Source organism: Prorops nasuta, unplaced genomic scaffold (assembly GCF_024137725.1).
Source record: "Prorops nasuta isolate Cenicafe-Biocafe unplaced genomic scaffold, Cenicafe_Pnas_1.2 PNAS00015, whole genome shotgun sequence".
NCBI classification, from domain to species: Eukaryota; Metazoa; Arthropoda; class Insecta; order Hymenoptera; family Bethylidae; genus Prorops; species Prorops nasuta.
This window is the reverse complement of record NW_027116812.1, coordinates 4058042-4077828: the sequence shown is the minus strand read 5'-3', so window position 1 is coordinate 4077828 and position 19787 is coordinate 4058042. Positions and strand designations below refer to the sequence as shown.

At 33.6% G+C, this 19787-nt stretch overlaps 1 protein-coding gene across 1 annotated transcript in view; it reads left to right on the top strand.

Annotated features, from left to right (window-relative positions):
• Ten-a (tenascin accessory) overlaps nt 1–19787 on the top strand; it is a 338450-nt gene continuing 318663 nt past the window's right edge. The window contains exon 1 of the mRNA XM_066736696.1: nt 1–853. The gene's annotated coding sequence lies outside the window, so the exon portion shown is untranslated. The remainder of the gene's footprint in view (nt 854–19787) is intronic.

The following is a 19787-nucleotide window of genomic DNA, read 5'->3' as shown; positions in this document are numbered from 1 at the left end:
GCTGGTCCCGCATCCGGACGAAAGGGGCAACTTGCGCACTGTTGCGCGCCCGCGTTATCAAGGTAGAGCGCGCGGGACGACGAAACGGATGAAACTGCGCCTACCCGTGACCCCTGACCGAGCCAGTCGAGTGCTATCGCGCAAAGTGTTTACGTCGTCGCGTTGGTAAACACGCGCGCTTTTCACCGTCCTCGCTCGGTCGATCAGCTGGACACCTTGTTCTTATCTCGCCCAAATGCGTAATCGACTTTGATCCCTCGATGCTTTCGCCATCGCGAGTGTTATTGCTTTTTTTCTTTCCAACTCGCGCTCCTCGATCTCTCCCCCCGCCGAGCGTCAACCTGTAACTTTTTCCAACCGATCCGAGTGTGTGCTGTGGTGCGGTGCAATCGTTTCGTTGCTTTCTACGAAAGTTACGTCAGTGTGCGAAGACCCCCTCATCTGGATTCGTTATAGTTGGTGCTTGATAATATTGTGGATTATGCAAGCTCTAAACGCCAATATCGAAGGATTTGATCATTTCGCCAGCGCGGTCACGCTATCCACTCGAACACGACGGCGCTTTTAGTGGATTTACATCTTTCCCATAAGTCCCGACGATTAAAACTGAACAAAGCTTCGTTCCCAGTGATAAATGCGGAGAAAGTCGAAGCTTTGGTAAATGTCGTTACCGAATCATAAGATATTGTCGAGTCTGGTCTCGGATGATTGTGAGCGCACGCTGAGCTACCTCGTGTAGTAGACTTACGTGTTCCAAAGTGACTTCTTTAAACCGATCATCCAACCAAACATCTAATCCCTTTGACGTCATTGTCAGCATCAATGACACACGCAGTCAAGTCATCGAATTGAGGTGAGCCTCGAGGATCGTTTCAAGTTTATTTGGATTGCAAAACGAGTTTTATTCGTGTTGTTGAACGAGTATTTTATTTATTAGTTAATCAGTTTTCGAGAATTTTGGTCTTGGACAGTTTCGAAATTTATGACGCGTGTCCTCTGTTTTTTCATGATTTTATATATATAGGTTTTTTATAAAAGAGTACAATATGGTACGAGGTAGGGCAATGCATTTTTTTATGATATAAAACAGAAAAGTTTAATTTCTTAAATATCGTTTTAAGCAGTCATGTAAACGTATTAAGCTTGCAAGATACCTGCATCGGATGCACCATCGAGCAGAATACTATGCAAATATGCTGAAAGCATAGCTGGGACGCTCGTGGGGTTTTAAAGTGCTACTTAGCCAAGCATTACGCGCACCGCTGGATCGATTTGTCCTCTTCTCACCCCCTTCGCCCTCGCACTACCTCATAACCACCCAAACCACCCCCTTTCCTCTGTTCGATCACCTCAGAACTACTGACAAGATTTCATTATCGTAACAAGATTGATTTCCAATTAGACAATAATCATAAGCAATTAAGCCTCAGAAGGTTGGGTCGGAGATGTCTTGGATCATCTGCATTGCGATTTTCGATGGGTGGACTATTTTCTAAATTAAGCCCCAATTTTTCCAAAGATTATACCCCTTTCCTTCTCGAAAACAAATTTAGCTTTAATTATGTCAAATAAACAATAATCAATTTGATAAAAAAAATTACAATTATTAATTAACTGGAATTAATTGTCGAATGGTTTAATTAATTTACTTTTACATATTATTTACATCGATATCTAAACAACTATTCTTTCATCGATATTTTTAATCTATCAATATTTTTAAGAGACGGTCAATTCTCTTTGTGCATTTGTTCATTTTACATCATAATAATTTGCTAAACAGTAGATTTGTTGAAAATAATTAATAATGTGCTATTTTATTATTCAGAAATTATTTGATTTAACAGGTGTTGGTGGTTATTTCGTTACGTTTTCCGTTCTACAATAATTTCACTTGGGTCATAATATAAATTGTGATTTATACTCACGTGATCTTTAAGTATTCATTTTCTACTACTTCAATACTAATTGTAGCTCTCTTATATATTTTTAAATTATCATAATGATAAATATCTAATGAAAAAGAATGAGACGAAACCTTGATATTGAAAATATGAAAAGAATGTGATAAAGAGGTAATGTAAGTGAGGAAGATAAAAAAGGAAAACAGCAGGAGCATATTATATTTAATGTCTTGACTTATCGATTTGGGTAACAAAGCTCGTGCATAGTGTTACGCACGCTACACTGATAAATATCCGATGACGTAAATTTTTATGGTACAAAAATAATATACAATCTTTTAAATGACAAATTTATCATAATTGGCATCACGTTGCCACGAAACATAACTGATATTTGCTTTAACCGACAAATGCATTGCATTAAATACAAGTTATTGTGTGCCACTATTAAATGAATAATTTAGTAAATAAATTGAGTGAACATTGACTCTGTTTATGTAAACAAAGGGTTAAATGTGAGCTGTTTTGATCAAATATATTACATCTGTGCATTAAAATACATAGTCCTTACGATAAAAATCATTATGATTTACAACTTTAACGTTTTTAGGATCAGTACAATGTAGAAAGGACTCCTTCCCCCCTTCCTCTCTCTCTCTCTCTCTCTCACTCTATCTATCTTTCTAACACACATACACACTGCCACACTATCACTCATCCTTTAAAGACTAAATGAGTATGAATGGAAGCCAAGTCAAGCATTATGACTTTTGCCAGCGATATTCTTTGCGACAACGCTTGGTAAACGCAGTTCTTGTTCCACCGTTAGTATTGGTGCTCTTACCTCTATTTTTCGTAATGTTGGGTGGAGGCGATACTTCCTATTTCCTTATATGCCTTATGGAGACTTGATGTGGTTATGTGACACAGAGCAGCAGCTTCGGTCATAATTCTTGGTATGTAGGCCAAAGGAGCTATAGAGATTCTGACTCACACCGTAGGATAGATTGCCAGGCGAAAATTCATGTGATAAGTCATGTCGCTTTGCATGCATCCTATACGAAACTTTAACAAATTTTACACTCGCTTCACATGAATTTGTCCTTTTTCATACAAAGACCAATTAATTTACACTTACTTAAAATACAAATATTCATTTGCCCGGTTTCCAAGAGATTTTATAATCCTTCGCTCCTATTTATTCATACATCCTGGCTAGTGTATGCGTAGAAAAGCAAAAGCTTATCATAAACTAAACCACTTTGATCTCTAATATAGCTTTAGCAGTGTAGGAAGAACAACTATAATTAAAATTTACCAAAGGTAATGTTGCAGTTTCGTCAAAATCAGAGAAAATCATCATGACGGGGCATAGCTCTCTCGTTTTAATAATATAAAACAGACGGATGGACAAGACGAAATAAAGTCCAAAACCACTGAAATTAACGCACAAATTTATTTGTACAAATTACTAATATTATCATACTTCACACATTAGAAATTCCTTAGACCCCTGTACTCTTTAATACAGTTTTAACGATCTCGTGGAATTAAACTAATTTTACAAGTAATTCTTATAATTAGAAAATTACAAGAAAATTATCCGTCCACTGTAAAAGTATAAGCTTCACGACAGTAAGAGCCTTATTTAAATAATTAATAAAGGGAGTGCAATCATTGATTTAAGAATAAGATACTTAGTGTCTGATTTATATCAGGCTTAACTACTAGTGGATAAGTACAAAGCTGATGATAATCTATAGAGAAGAGTAAAGGCTTGATTGAACATAGACGCATGAGTTTGGGTGAAAAAGGGAAGAGGATGAAAAGACGAAGAAATGGAGGAGAGAGGAGAGGAGGGGAGGGGAGGGGAGAGGGGAGGAGAGGAGAGGAATCGCATTAACATTGCCACAATAAAATGTCCAGTGGGTGAGCTTCACGGAGTCTTGCTCTCGTTATTCGAGTCACACGCGGCGAGATAACGCTTTTCCCCTTTCGGGGAAGAGAGACGTGTCTCCTTTCCCTAGCTTCCTGTCCACCGGGATCTCGTAAACCCGCTCTCGTAACAATCCGTGGCCTGCCCACTTCCATACCGCCCTTTTCTCCTCTTCGCATGCCCAATCTTTCCCTCTTCTTTCTCCCCCTATCCTCTTAACTACCTCTCCACTTCTTCCCCCTCTCCCCTACTTTCTTTTCTCTCCTCAAGCAACTCTTTTCTTCAGTTTCGCTCAATTCTGTTTTAGAATCCCTCGCTTTCTCCAATGTCCCTTGGCTCTCCACTCTCCAGACTCTTCCAAGATGGAAGCAATACCATTGTGGTCGCGAGAAATTCTTCCTACATTTTCTAAGCTCTCATCTGATTTTTTCTTCCTTCGCCGGAGAAGGGGGAGGGGGATGTCTTTAAATGCGTTGAAATACGATTGTGTGTTTCGAAGACCATCGTGCAGCTCTTTGCAAGTACATCAACCAAAATAAAATTTCATCATAAACATACACGGTCTCTCGCTTTGTGGAAAGGTAGGCAACCAGTTATCTAGGTTATTTTTCTGCTCTGAAATATTAAATGATCTTTCCTGACAGAGGGAAAGTTTAAATTTTCTCGAGAGATTAAATTATTTACTACCGGGTTTTCTCTCTCAGCATTTAAAAAAGTATCAACAACCTAATGAGTTAAATTTAAACATTCATTGATGTAAACAGGGATAATTAGTTACATAATTGGACGTGAATATTGTTGATGATTTTGATTTAAAGTTCAGTTTCAGTTTAAATAAGTGAATCAAAGAGAGAGAGAGAGAGAGAGAGAGAGAGAGAGAGAGAGATGGGGGGGGGGTAAATGACAAATAACGTGTTAATGCGAATGCTAATTCAGTGACATGTATTTATGGGTGGTCATTTCTATAAACAGACCGCATAAATACGCGATATATTAATAATTTTAGATTGGTATGACAATGCGTTGAAACATATATATATAATACTGGTATAATTATAGGGGTGCGTGCAGATACGTGTCCCAAGTTATGAACAAATTTCCAAACGCGGTGTTGGGTGGAAGCAACGAGAATACAGGAAGAATATACTATGCAGAGTTATACGTTGCATCTAACGCTAGGTCCATTTCCATTATATTCCGATGAAATATAAACCATGCCGTAAATAACCGTCCTGCTGTGTGCTACATTGTGGGTTTTGGGAGGCTTTCTCTCTGTTTCGAACGTGTATAACTGATAGATACGCATGAGTCACTTTAATAAAATGCATTAGGTCAGCCGAATCTATTAATTAATATTGCGTTTAAGCTTGTCAATGGTATGGAAATTTTTAACGTATATTAATAGTACCATATAAAATATATTTGGTAAATCAGAATTCAGCCTTGATATTAGATAACAATTTTTAATAAAAATAATCCTCCAAAGAGCTTTTTTTCTGTGAATTTAATTGTGAAGAATAATTTTTTGTTTTCTTTTATATAGTATATAAACTATTTGGACAATTTAATTAAAGAATTTTAAACTAGTATTTAAAATTTTAATAAAACAATTTTTGCTGAATTTCTTTCAACCTATGCAGATAAAATTAGTATAACATTTGGAGAGTGATATGGTTCTACACTGTTACCAATGTAAAAAATTGTATTTAAAATTGCCAGGATGACGAATAAAATGTAGAGGTAGTATTAATATATAGCTAAATGGTCATTTATTCTCGTGTCTTCTCAATAGCATCTTCAGTTATCTCTAATAAAAGCTGTGTTTAGTGATGCTAGAGGTCGTTAGCAAGGGTTGATCGCCTCCTATATTTGCAATAATCTATTAATTAACTATCGATATGTGGTTTATAGTTGACTCAAAGCAAATTGGGTATCTCGAGCAGGCTTTGGCATTCCTAATACTCACAGTAGGTAAAGTCTGTATTACTAGCGAAAGCTCGAAATGGAAATTGAGTTGCGGTTCTAGTTAAATGTTAGATTCGTGTTGCCAACGCCTTGTCCCCAAGGATGTCTTTGGATAAACGAAGCTGCAGCTTGAATTGCTGCCTGCTACTCAAAATTTTATTCAGTCGCTTACTTTTTTACGTAGCTTTAATTGTACTATTGTAGGTCTGTTCTTTTAGTAGTAGCTTCTATATAGAGATAGGGTAGAGTGGTATAGGTGTACGCACTAAAGTCTGTCATAATATAAAAGCGAAACTGCAAGAGATAAATACAAAATTTTAATTTTATTAGATAGGGTACTTATTTAGTTAAAAAATCGAAAATGATATAATTAAAAGAGTCAGTTTTAATCAAATTAGCTAACTGTTTGCGAAAAAGTAGCATTTGCTTACTTTTAACGCTAGGGTTGAGATAAGAGTAGGTTTGCATGAAAGTGGATGAGAGTACGCAACTACTTCATTTATGTTCTTCATCATTTCTTTTCTCAAAGTAGCTACATAATGCTTTTTCTACCAAGATTATACAATTTCTTTCTAAACTAATGATTAATATTCCTTCTTAATCATCTACATATTACAATCGCTTTCAAATTCAATCAATTAGCAATTAAACATAAATAAGGAATTCAAAGAATGAATTGTAATCTATATACTATTTAGTTTTACAATACTTGCTAATATTTTGCTTTTCCTAGAGATTTTAACACCTTTCTCTTCGTCAGTATTCTATAAACATTAACAAACTTGTGTGAGTAAAGTAAACCATTTTACCTCGCTACATACTGTTACATCAGTATATCCTAATTTGGAATAGTAATATGTGTATAAAAATGCTAGGAGAAAGCGAATTATTTAATCTTTATGGACCATATCACGTTTAATATCAAGCAAGTATAATGTAAGCAACCTCTAAAGGATATTGCATCGTCATATAATGTATATTTCATTACACATTACCCCGATCAACCGGGGAACGAATGCATTTGTAACCAAGAAATATCTTTGTAATCATACTAGTAGTTATGGAAAAATATCTTTATCATCTGACAAAAAAGAAACGAAGACTTTGCTACCAGCCAGAATCTGCATTGTTATAAAATTGCATTAAAACAAGGTAACAAATGTACATCTATTACAAAAAGTTGATTTTATTTTAAGTAGTCTGTAATGAAAATGAAGAAAAACTACTTTGCCAATAGGAAAACATCATTACGATGCATAATTTATATAGCTTTGGCTATTTATTTATATTTTGAGTCCTTATATAATTGAATGTGAAGATAAGCAAAAAGTATATATATTTTTTATATTAGCCACTTTTGTACTAAGATATTTTTTTATAATTTCTATATGAAAATTCTTAATTATTCAACTTGTATTTTCCTTCTGAGATTACTAGCATCAAGCAACACGGTAGCGTTATAACGCCAAGTAATAAAAGGAAGTTGTGCGAAAACTGTATACTTATACTTTTACGCCAAGTTACGTCGCTCTCGTCAAAAAAATGTTGTGCGATTTAATATTCTTAGGAACGGTTTATGGTATTTAGTTCTTAATACAATTATATTACGCGTATCTGAGTTTTTAAATGAAAACAACGGCGAAATTTTGTATGTAGTAGTATATACGAGCTCCTACCTGCTATTAAGGCTATACCTTCACACTGTACGTGATTATTATTTTTTCCTTTAAATAAGTCAGTTTTGTTAAAAGAGTATATATTTTAAATAAAGAAATTCCTTAATTAATTTATTAAAAATAAATGTTACTCTAATTCTGTTAAAAATTAATATATGAAAAAACTAGTATTTTTGAAATTATTGGAGAAGTTTCTTTGCTATTCAGCAATTTTTAAATTAACATTTATTTTGTTACTGAGGGATATATATATTTCTGTTGGAATACTTCTTTATTTTTTTCTTTCTTATGGGCTTTTGCAAAACCAAAATTACCTAATTTCAATAATTTCGTTGGAATTTGATTAAGAGTGAAATGGAACAAACGTTTAAGAGATATATTTAGAATATAACCTGCCACAGAAAATGACTACGTATATTTAAAATCAAATTAAAAATACATATTAACATAATCAACTGGATTTAACATTACATATGTATATGATTTCTGAGATTTGGTTTAAATTTTAATACAGTTTGAGAATAAAACTGTTTTAATTTACGTAGAAGGTATTTATAATCAATGCAAATCTTTCCATTTCAATTAGCGTTAATTTCGCTATAAACGCATTTTGATAAAATTATTTTGGTTGACTCATACTTTGTGAATAACAAATTTCTTATTGATTGTCATGGCCTGTATTGATAAACTCTTTATAAATATAATTATTCATTCAGTCTTCTCATGACTCTTGTTTCATTGTATTCTACGCTCGCTGTTTTAGGAATTTGTATGCTTGCATTTTTTCTGGTTGGATGTTAAAGTTATTATCATTATGTTTATACATAATTTAGCATTCACCTTTTTCCATAATTACAATCTCGTTAGCTCGATAGTGATGCCAAAACATGGCTATCATTTAAACGTTTATTTCGATGTGGATATTGCTGATTTTACTGCCAGTATAATTGCAATGTGTAAAAATATTATTATTATAACAATGGAAGATTATATTTCAGAGAAGCGCGGATTTTTGTCGAAACTTTTGCTATATTCCAATGAGAATTTATTATTATTGAAAGCTAGGCTTATTTATTTGTGAGTTACTTATCAATTCAAATAATAACTACATTGCGAGTAATTAATAAATCTTCTATTTTAACAGCTTTCTTATAAAGAATTTACTTTTAATTCACGTGTTAAATCAAACAGAACGTTAGTTTTTTCGATAATTAGAGATGTTATTTTTTAATTTTTTATGCGCAAGGTGGGCATTGACTTTACAAAGTGGCTCAATCTAAAATATTAGTTGAATATAAACAATGTTATTTGAAGACTGGTTTTAATTTCAGCAACGTTTTCCAAAACCTCAAGGAAGTATCTTTCGGATAAAACATTAAATTTTCATATAACATTGTTTTTTAAAACTTTATGATTTCTGCTGGAACCTCTCTGTAATGTTAGTATACTCTTCTTTCTTAAGAGAGGCATATACCATCTTCATCATTACTTCAGTTCGTGAAATATAAAGAAATGTTTTGAGGTCGAAATTCAGAGAATGAAAAAGTTTAGGACGCAGTTGGAGGACTGATTTCCGATGTAGTGGCAGAAAAGAAGTTATAACGATTGATTTTTTCATTGAAAAACTTTAACTTGCTGCTTCGAGTCAAAAAGAAGGTACACGAACTTAAAAACTTGTGCATGTAATCTCCTTAGACTAGAATTAGTTTTAGTTATTCGACGCGTAATGACTTTTCGTATGACCAAGAACAAGAACAATATCGAGCCATTAGGCTTCACTACTGCCAATAATATAGCTAGTAACTCACTACTCACGACCCAGCTGTATTTGATCTCTGCAGTATTTTGGGTCATAGCTGCGACTGTGGTTACTACACGACAGAAAATTTAATGTTGATTTTCCCATAAACCTGCAGGTGTTTCAATCAGCGTAACTTACACATTTTTTTTAAGTAAATATATATAGAATAAAGTTTGTTGACCGTATTCACGTTTAAATAATTTTAAAATTATTTAAAATGTAAGCTGACAGGATTACGTAACAGGATTTTTGCTTATGGACTTTGAAGTCCCTTTGACTTCTTTGAAAGATACTGAAAAAACTATTGCAAAATTGACAAAAGTAATGAATTTTAGATTTGCTAACAGCTTCTTGTTTGTGACTTACAAGCGCGATGAGCTATACAGTATTTCCTTGTTCTAAGAAATTTCAGAAATATTACAGCTGCGAACGGAACAACTGTAAACTACGTGTGCATGGGCGCTCAATATTACTACGAAAGAGGGGACGACATATTAATTTGCATAGAGAAAGAAAGAAATGAATCAAAAGTTATAAATAGTACTAAGACTTTGCAATAAGCGTTTACGACGTTTCAAAGGGAATATAGAGGCTGTTACGATAGTCTATGTCAAAGGTTTACAGCTTTTCATACCAACTTTACTTCTTAGTCACTCGATATATCGACTTTCAGACAGGTAAAGAAGCTTAAAAGTTAAAATAATGTTTATAAATCAAGAGGAATAAACTTTGTTTATCTGTACACGTACTGTACAAATCTTAGAATCTTTTACTTACAAAGCATCTAATAAAGAGATGCGATAGATAAACAATCGACCGTAGTTGATCAAATTCGAAATACTACATTGTTATTATTTTATAGAACCAGTTGTACAGAACTTTTGAAAAGCTACATTTTTTTTACTATGATCAGACTCATTCTATTCAGTTGTATATATGATATAAAATGTATAATATATAAACAACTATAGACTGAGATATGCTATTGAATTTTAATTTTAAAAAATGTTCAATTAGATTAAATATTTAAAATATTTCTTATAATAATATATATTAAATACATCAGAAACATATCTTTTGCCTGGGTGATTCTTCCGATGTTTATTAAAACACAAATTACATTGGTGTACTTAGAGATTATTTGCAAAGCTAAACGGTGTGTGGAATTCCTATGTAAAAGCTGTTTGAAACTTTACTAACTCTATGGACAAATAGAACCTGTGAACGTATTTGGGAGGTCTCGATGTATCCGGGACGAATAAAGCATTAACTATTTTGCCAGTAACGCCATTCAACTCTGAGATATATTACCCAAAGATTCGACTAAATTCTCAAACGACGATTTACACGTACAACGTGCAATCTTACCAAACTGCTGTAACTTCAGTCTTCAGAAATACCCATGCCTCCTCAATAGTGTACGTTAACGTGTTCCGTATACTGGACATATCCTAGCATACCTTGTATTCTGGTGTCGTATATAACTACAGATTTTCATCTATATTACGGCAACACTTGTATTCACTTTTAACTACTGTCGTAATCCTGCCGTTAACTTAAACCACCTAAATAACTGTCAAAATAGTCTATAACAGCTTATGTATATCGTTTGCAATAAACGATTTTAATTTCCAAGAAAGTATTTTTTTAAGCCAGCATATAACTCTCTTAAAAAAATTCTTCAAAATATTATCATGTACTGATTTATGCAAATGATCTATTTCTAAAATATGTAAAATTATATTGCACCTAAGAATTTGTGTAGGTATATATATATATAAATCTTTTTGAACAATGTAAATATTTTTTTTATTCAAAAAAATGATGATATTACACAATTTGCATATTTATACACTAGTTATAGGTAATAAGTATAGGGGAGGAACTGTGATAGGGAATATAATTTATTGAATGTCTTCCAACTTTACTTTTCATCTACTCTCTGCTCTGTTATTCCATCACCTTCTGTGATCATCTCATCCCTTCGACCAGTCTGCAGCATTCGACGCAGTAGATAATATCGCGTATGCGCACTCTTCTCTCTCCCTCTCTTATATATATATATATATATATATACATATATATCAGCAGCTTTCTTTTTCCTTTTGTGATCTAAGTGACTTGAAATTTATCACAGTATATAAAAGTGGTTCAATCCTATGAAGAAGGTACTTTTCTATATAAATACATTTTTTTCCTTTAAAATGTTAACATTTTACTAAGCTGCTTAGACGTTTCTCGCCAAAGGCCGTACTTATAAACTGTGGATTTATAAGTTGAAGTACATAATAAGCATGAAGGATATTCAAAGAAAATGTATAATATTCATATATGAGACATTTATTGAATTAGTCATGTAGGTGGCTGTAATGAAAAAATATATCTTTTAAATTTTATTTGAAACAAACATGATAATAATAAAACACGAGTATATATTCACCATTCACATGGACGCATATTACAATTATTAAAATAATAACAAAAACTTGATAACATATAATTTAATGAAAAGCTTACAGCTTATATACTGTATTAAAAATTATACAAGAAGAATGCTTAAATTGAACTAGGAATAAACTTAAGATGTAATAATCTTTTGAAATCTCTGGATTTCTTTTTCTTTCAAGCGATGGGAATTTTCAGACGCGAGGCGAACGAGGGTCTTCGTAAATTATTAGTGAATCTATGCAGAGATTAATAAGTAGCACCTAATTTTCATGGAGATGCAAGCTTATCGATGTACAGCTCGATGCAATAAATATTCAGAGTTTTATTTTCGCTTAATAAATTTGATAGATTTTAGACATCAAACCTTATTACTAACAAATTAATCAGCCATTCCTTTACTACACAATTTAATATATATTCTGCAAACACATCAATTGTACGAAGGAGGTAAGGTTGCAGCAAGGTTTTGCGTTCTATATTTAAGCCAGAGTAAGCTCAATAGCAACGTGCTTACGAAAGATTTCGTTCCGGGCTTTATCAGCATTCAGATAAGCCGTATCCAATATTATGCTTTCCCTATTTTACCAATATTGTGCTTCCGTAACGATGAAAACTGCAATCAGGCGAAGGTATACATATAACGAATCCAGGGATCTAGGGGACACTTGTAAATCTGTCTGCAACTCGAAGAAAAAAGAAACTGATGCAATACGCATGATAAAGAATTAGCTGCTTTTTAAGCTCTTAAACCGATGAATTGTGAGATTCGTTCTGATATTTTTTTCATTTTTAAAAAACAGCTGATATTTCATTTATTCCCTTGTTGCAGCTAACTTTGCAAATTTGCTGTTATTATTGAATGACTTTGATTAATGTTTCAATAAAACAGGAATAATGAGGTATTATACTTATTGAATATTCAATATTAATAATTATGATGGTTATAGAAGAAATAAAAGCTAGACATTGTATGGCCGTGGAAAAGATAATTATTTATCGAAAATCCATTAAAACTTCCGCTCTCGTACCAGTGCGACGTTGTGCTGTAATAAATTTAATCATAAATAAGACTACAGCATTCGTATTTCTCTATGAAGCTACTTGTTATTGCCAAGAATAGATTTGTCTAAAATTTGTACAACGCGGAAATAAATGTTTGTTAACGAAGAGTATCAATTTTTTAAAGTGTAGTGAAAAAGATGGAGAAATGTAAATAGAGCCAACATATATAGAGTAATTTTAATCTGTCCGATTCGCTATGGGGTACATACATGTACGTATGTCGTGGGCGTGTGTGGTGCCATTCCTCAACGAGACAGGAACAAGGCCTCGATTTTAGGGACATAGTAGAATTCACGATCTAGTTACACGAGTGCAGTTTCCCACGCAGCCTGAATGGTACTAAGCAGATTAAAGCCTGTTGTGGGAAGTAAAACCGCGGAAAGAGAATAGTTTCCAGCAACAAAAGATGCTTGACGATTTGTTAAAGAGATAATTCGCGGTCCAGTAACAAAGCGTGCAAAAGTTGAAATCTGTTCTCAAATTTCATGAACGTAAGATATGCTAAATACTTTTTCTTCTTTGCTGTACTTCCTTCTCTGGTTATATGAAACAGATATTCTTCAATTATTACTATAAATGTATCGAAAAGTTGTATTTCGAAGTTCGCTGTCTAGATGAAAATTGTTCAAATGGTGCACTTATACCTTATTATAACTTCATTTTTTAAACATACGTTAAATCATTTTTGCGAGTTATACATCTTGTTTTACAGTACTAAAAGTTTATATCGAACGAGAACCTCTCTTTTAAAAATCTACAATCAACATATAAATGAATTAGAAATCAATAAAGTTTACAACATTTATTTTCCTGTCTTGTAATTTATTATTCGTATAGACACCAACGATAGAACCACTAAAAACCCTAAAACTTGGAATAAAAAAATTAGCTGGAGCGTCAGAAATTATTTTACGATCTCGACAAGAGGTTTCTCCTATTCATAAGCAGTGGTAAAGGTCAGGCTTTTTTTTCGTCTCCAATGTAATTTAGTTGGTTGACATTCGTGCTAAAGGAAGTTATGATTCAAGTCACATGCGTCTTCCTGCGGCAAAGATGTAGAAGAGTGAATTCTGTTTTTAGCATTTATTCTGTTTTAGAAGTGTGCGAGTGTGCACATTTCCTCTTCAGAGACGGTAATCCCAACGTGTCAGATCAGAGACAGCTGGTATCCCTTGCTGAGTGCGCTCGTCTGTTCTGCTTTGGAAGCCTTGGGTGTTACCTCTTTTCCAAATATCCTTGCCCACCGTATACCCGTGCACTTTTTCCTTTCACTTCTCTCTCTCTCTCTCTCTCTCTCTCTCTCTCTCTCTCTCTGCACGCGCTTCTCCTTTCCACTTACCAGTTACCAGTATACCGCCTCGCGGTAGGAAGGCACACACACCTTTGGGTGGTCGATGCCGCATAGCACGTTTGCCACATTCCACGAGCCCTTCTGAATCCTGTGGATACGACGATACTGATATCCCCCCATCCGGGGAGAAAGCCCTATCTGAAATCGAAACATTTCCCGAGAATTTTCGTTTCTAATGGAACGAGGGACTTCACGGGTCCGAGCTAAAGTGAGCGAAGTCAGAAAATCCTCTTCCAAGCGTAAAGTGGATTTTTATTGAGAAACTGGCACCAATCTCGATCTGCCTGCCTTTTATCTCCTTTTGGACTTGGAGAGGCTATAATGTATCTTAACTTTAAAAATTGACCATTTTTCTTCGCCAGATCCCAATTTGGCCCTTATTACCCCATCCCCCTCTGCCTGTCAATAACTTATGAGAGAAAGAATTGCCAATTTATAAACCTATGAATTTCATTAAATCGAACAACCAGCTATTTTTACATCCAGACATTTACAAAGGGTTCTGCTGATCGGTTATGCATACTTGGAGAAAGATGCTTCGTTGTTTTCCAATAACACGAGTCATGTTCGATTGATTAGTCATGCTTAATTTAGTGTAAGTTGCAGGTGGCACCATTCTACTTCTCCGATGATATATATATATATATATATAGGAATCGATCTTGCGCTTTCAATTATCTGTTATTGCTCTTTATATTATGTATATAAGATATGTATAAGAGATGCTTGCACAGAAAACAATATGCAACGCGTTTCTCCAGTCTTGGACAGAATTTTTTCATTATTGTTTTACCTGGCCGTCCCTCTGTTGAGGTAGCGCCGCTAAAGAGATAAATTGTTTCTCTGCGATATTGGAGTATCGGGAAAGCATATTTCATTACGGAGCGGCGTAACGTAAAAATGCATACATACACTATTCGAGTGGTAACGAAATTGCTTCGCTTCCGCTTAAAAGTAACGCTTCTACGTAAAAATAAGCTATTCTCGCAAGAATTACGTTCCCCATCCAATTGTTTCCTTCCAAATAGACTATTTTATAATACTCTAGCATATAGAGATATACAATATATTATAATTGCAATTACAAAATTTCTTTTTTCTAACTCTGTGCCAAGGTCTTTCCTCTGAAATCCTCTTTTAATTTTCATCACCTTTAAAATTCAAGTAAAATTCTAAACTATTTTTAATTAGTTGCACAACAAATAATCTCGCGCTAGATACAGATTCTATCTAAAATTGCACCTTGCTTTCCTTAAACTAATTTATTGCAACTACATGATTGGTTGTATTAAAACTTTCTACATAAAGTTGGTACAAATTGTATCTGTAAAAGATGACACAAGACAAATTTAGTTTATGCCAACAAAGGGGAGTTGGCCCATTGACAAGAGAAGGGCGAATGAGATTAATGGCGTCTCTGGTCATGTGGTTCTCATTTACCCTCTATTACCGTGTCATAAATTTCAACTGAAAGAACTGCACGATATCACTGTGGTGTACGCCATTGGCTTAGAAAAGGATCTAATCTAAAGAATCTTTTTGCTTCGAATATGATTCAAAGTTGTTTATATATATATATATATATATATATATATATATATATTAAGCATATTTTTCAATTAAGCGATAATTATTTAGATCGATTCAAGGTGTGTTAATATGTTTTTGCTTTGTTGCTTCGTATTTCTTTCAACTTTTAATTAATGTTCCTATAACTCACTATATATAGTATATTATTAATAGAATACTGAGTAGTATACATAGAAATAAATCAAACGAAGCATCGTCGAATCTGCTAATAGAGAACTGATAAGGGAAATATATAACGAAATTCGAATGCTTACAGCAAACTCGTTTGTTCGTTTATTCGATCAATTTGTCTTTTGCAAGACTTTCATTTTATCTCTGTTTCTTCGGTCAGACGATTCTTCTCCTCTATCTCCAGCAGCCTCTTGCTAGCTTCGTGTTCCGTCCTGGTTAAGTGTTGGAAGAAAAAAAATACGAGCTGGTCAGCATAAGGTAACACCAGAGGGAATACCTTTGGGTCAACGGCGAGACCCGAGGGTGGGATGAATCCAAGTGGAAATTACTGCGACGCAAACTCGCTCATACGACAGGTTAAAGATTTTTTATAACGCTTCTTTTTATCGTATCAGATTTTCTGAACTGATATTACGCGGTAAAGAGTCTTCATCCTATTTTGTTGTTTTTCTCGGTCGCAATCGTGCATAAGCTACAGAAATAAATAGGAATTTTAATCGTGACTTTTTGTATTAGCTAATATAAAAGCATGTGTGTAGGTTTTAAATGGTTGATGATTTCATTAAACAATCAATTCGTGGGAATTACAAAATTTTGAAAATAAAAAATAGTGATAGATATGAGGGATGTAAAATATATGTGATTAGGGTAATATAATTATGTACCTATCGCCTTGTATGGGGCTCGGTTCGTTCAACTGAATAAAATGAAAAAACTCTATGAGTTCAGGAACAGCTTTGAAAATCGAAAATTTTGCTTTATTACGTATTTGAGGCTTTTGCAAGTTTAACACGAAGTCTGCACTAAGTTATATTTAAAACTTTCTAGCTAGAGCATAGAAATGTTAATGCTTGGAAGCATGATAAGTGTTTGAAATTTCTACATTCAGAAACGAGGATGCAGGATGCATACTCAATCACTGAAACTTATTAAATAAAAGAATAAGTAAAAAAAAGAAATCAGATAAAATATTTTATTTTGTGGTTGACACTGTATTACAGATTGACGTGTAGGTAAGTATGTAATCTATAATAAAATTGTTCATGCTTTTTACTATACAATTCGTATTAATACATTTGTCTGAGTTTCTCATATGCTTTCACTTGGATTACTTTTCTTTGTGCTCTTTCCTTCAATGGACAAGTTAATTATGTAGTTTTGCATGTGCAAACAATTACTACACATTCAAAGCAAGCTTTAAGAGCAAAGTCAATTAAGCGTGGGGAGAAAATCCAACACGTCAAAGCATCAATATCCAATTAACTTGTTTTTCTTGTAAAAATGCAACGATACAATATACTTTTTGCCTTTGATCTTCTTTTTCTTTTATATCCTTTGTCATTCTATACGTATAGAAATCATATGGGTAATAATAATATTCTTTTCATTACTGTAAACTGTAAATAAGCAATTTCATTGATATACAATCCTGTTGTCTACCAATCTTCTAGTCTTTCGACACATCGTTATAACATTTTCACGAATAAAACAAGGATTATTATTTAAGTGTTATACGCGTTTATATCCATATTGAGGCTACGTTTCTTGGCTAATGCTATAGTATATAGTCACATAGCTTGACGTTTAGATTAGAGCAAATTTGAAGGCTTAACTATAGAAATCTGGTATGTCGGTGGAAGTGCATTTAGATGCAGTCAGTCCAGAAATTTCTCTACAAATCACGATCGCGTTATTGGATATTTACGTGGATCGAATTTCGACGTGGTACTAGAAAATGAAAAGCGGCTTGCTCGTCTTCGTTTCTGGAATTTCATCAGGAATTCCGTCTTCTGGTAACTCGCCTTCTCTCGCTCTCGTACTGGAAAATTCGAAGCACGGTCGGGTGCTCGACTTTCAAGCCTTTTCCGAGCACCGCTTCAGTTATTACAGGAGCTCCTGGATTATCGTGCAATTACCAGATGGCGGAAAGGGCTTTCTACGACGATGTGAAATGCGAAGCTGCAGTCCGAAAAATAACATTGTTGGCTTCATATTATTATAATCTGCCAGATACAGTTTTTCCAAATATAATAACGCTTATTGTATCTACTATAATTTCAACTTTTTATTGTTTTCATCAATTAAGTTTAAGCAATTTTATCATAAATATATAGAACTTTATGCCAAATTTGATGAAACAGGAAATAATGTAAAATTAGAAAATCAAAATAATTAAACAGGAAATATCTTAAGTATGATTCTGTTATTGCTTATAGTCCGCAGGTTACTGTACGGAATAATTATTATCTCCCTAATTAACCTCTATATTTATTATGTATACTATTGCCTCCGTATAATCTTTATCTATGCAAGAGAATTTTGATAAGAAAATACAAACGTATAAGTTTTCAGCAAGTACAGCATTTATCGCAGCTTTGGTCAGATATTGTGTAACACGCTTTTTATTTAAACACGTCCTACTCTATTGGGGTGTGGACTTCATTCACTTATCATTATCTTGGACCTTTAAAGCCAGAGGCGACTACAAAACTGTTGCATAGTTTGCTGTGTGCCACGGATGGAAGTACTTCGGTTTTATTTCTGTAGCAATAATCGTACCAAGGATAGAACACATGCATATACAGGGTGCGCCAAAAATCCTCGACACTTCCTGAATATTGCAAAAACTATAAAAGCGTTAGAAAAAAATTAAAGAATAATTTGTATTACTTTAAAAAATCAATGAAATTTTTTTTGCATAATTTTGAGTGGAGGGTTCAAGGTCCTGTAAAGGTTACCTTAACTTTTGCAATGGGACATTCTATCGTTTTGGATAATTTAGTAGCTATTTTCGACAGTTTTCCTAAACACTATATTAATTTGTAACTGGCTCGGTGAAGTTACTCTAGCGAGAACACAGTGTTCAATTCAGTTTGAGCCGCTAAATACTGTGGAGGGGTAACAGTTTCCATAACAGTGCACTTGCACTAAACTTCTATAGCTCCCTGCGATATTGGCGTCACTATGCTGGTGCGGGGTGCCTTCAGTGGTCCAGGAACGAGATGGAGAAATATACGAAAATAGTCACAAATTCCAATGAGTGTGGGAGGTATTAAATGCATTTGATTGTCTATAAATTGATTGGCACCTGAGCGATTAGTTTTAATATTTATCACTGTAAACCAGAGCAATATATTCTTATTTCAGCAGTGGTACTGATTTCGTTCCATTGTCTATGATCGAATGTATTTTTAACCCTCCAGCCTCAGGCGATTTTCCAACTTTTCATTTTTACATGAAAAATATAAATAAAAAGAGCTCAATCAGTATAGAGTAACTACATAGAAATCATACAATACATCTTTATATGCTGTGATTGAACAGATCGTAGCTTGTTTCTATTTGTAAGCAAATAAGTGAAGTGAAAAAAGCCAAAGCGATTAAGGAATAAATAAGATGTGATTTCTACGTTACTCACAAGGTTAGAGGGTTGATAAATATAAAAATCACGTATTTAAAGGTTGCTTGCCAATAAAAATAAATACATTTTTTAACATAAAACACATTTGGTCTATCTTGGTTGGAAATTATAAACAATTTTGAGTATAATACTCTAAATAGCTCTTCTAAAATGTTAAATATATTCGAAAAAAATTGTCTAGACAGCTTTAAAGATAAAAATAACGTATCGTTCACCGTAGAAGAATTTCTGTCTCTATCTAGCTTCTTTAATTCATTCACAGGACTTATTGACAAGGAAATTATTTCAATAATCAGCAGTTATCTTGATAGTTTGAAATTATTAGTTAATTCAATAGAAGATACAGTGATATATCTGGCACTATAATAGAAATAATAATAACACTGATCATCTTGAAATAGTAGGTAATTCAATGGAGCGATTATTAGGAATATAAATAATAATGACAATTGAACAATCTAT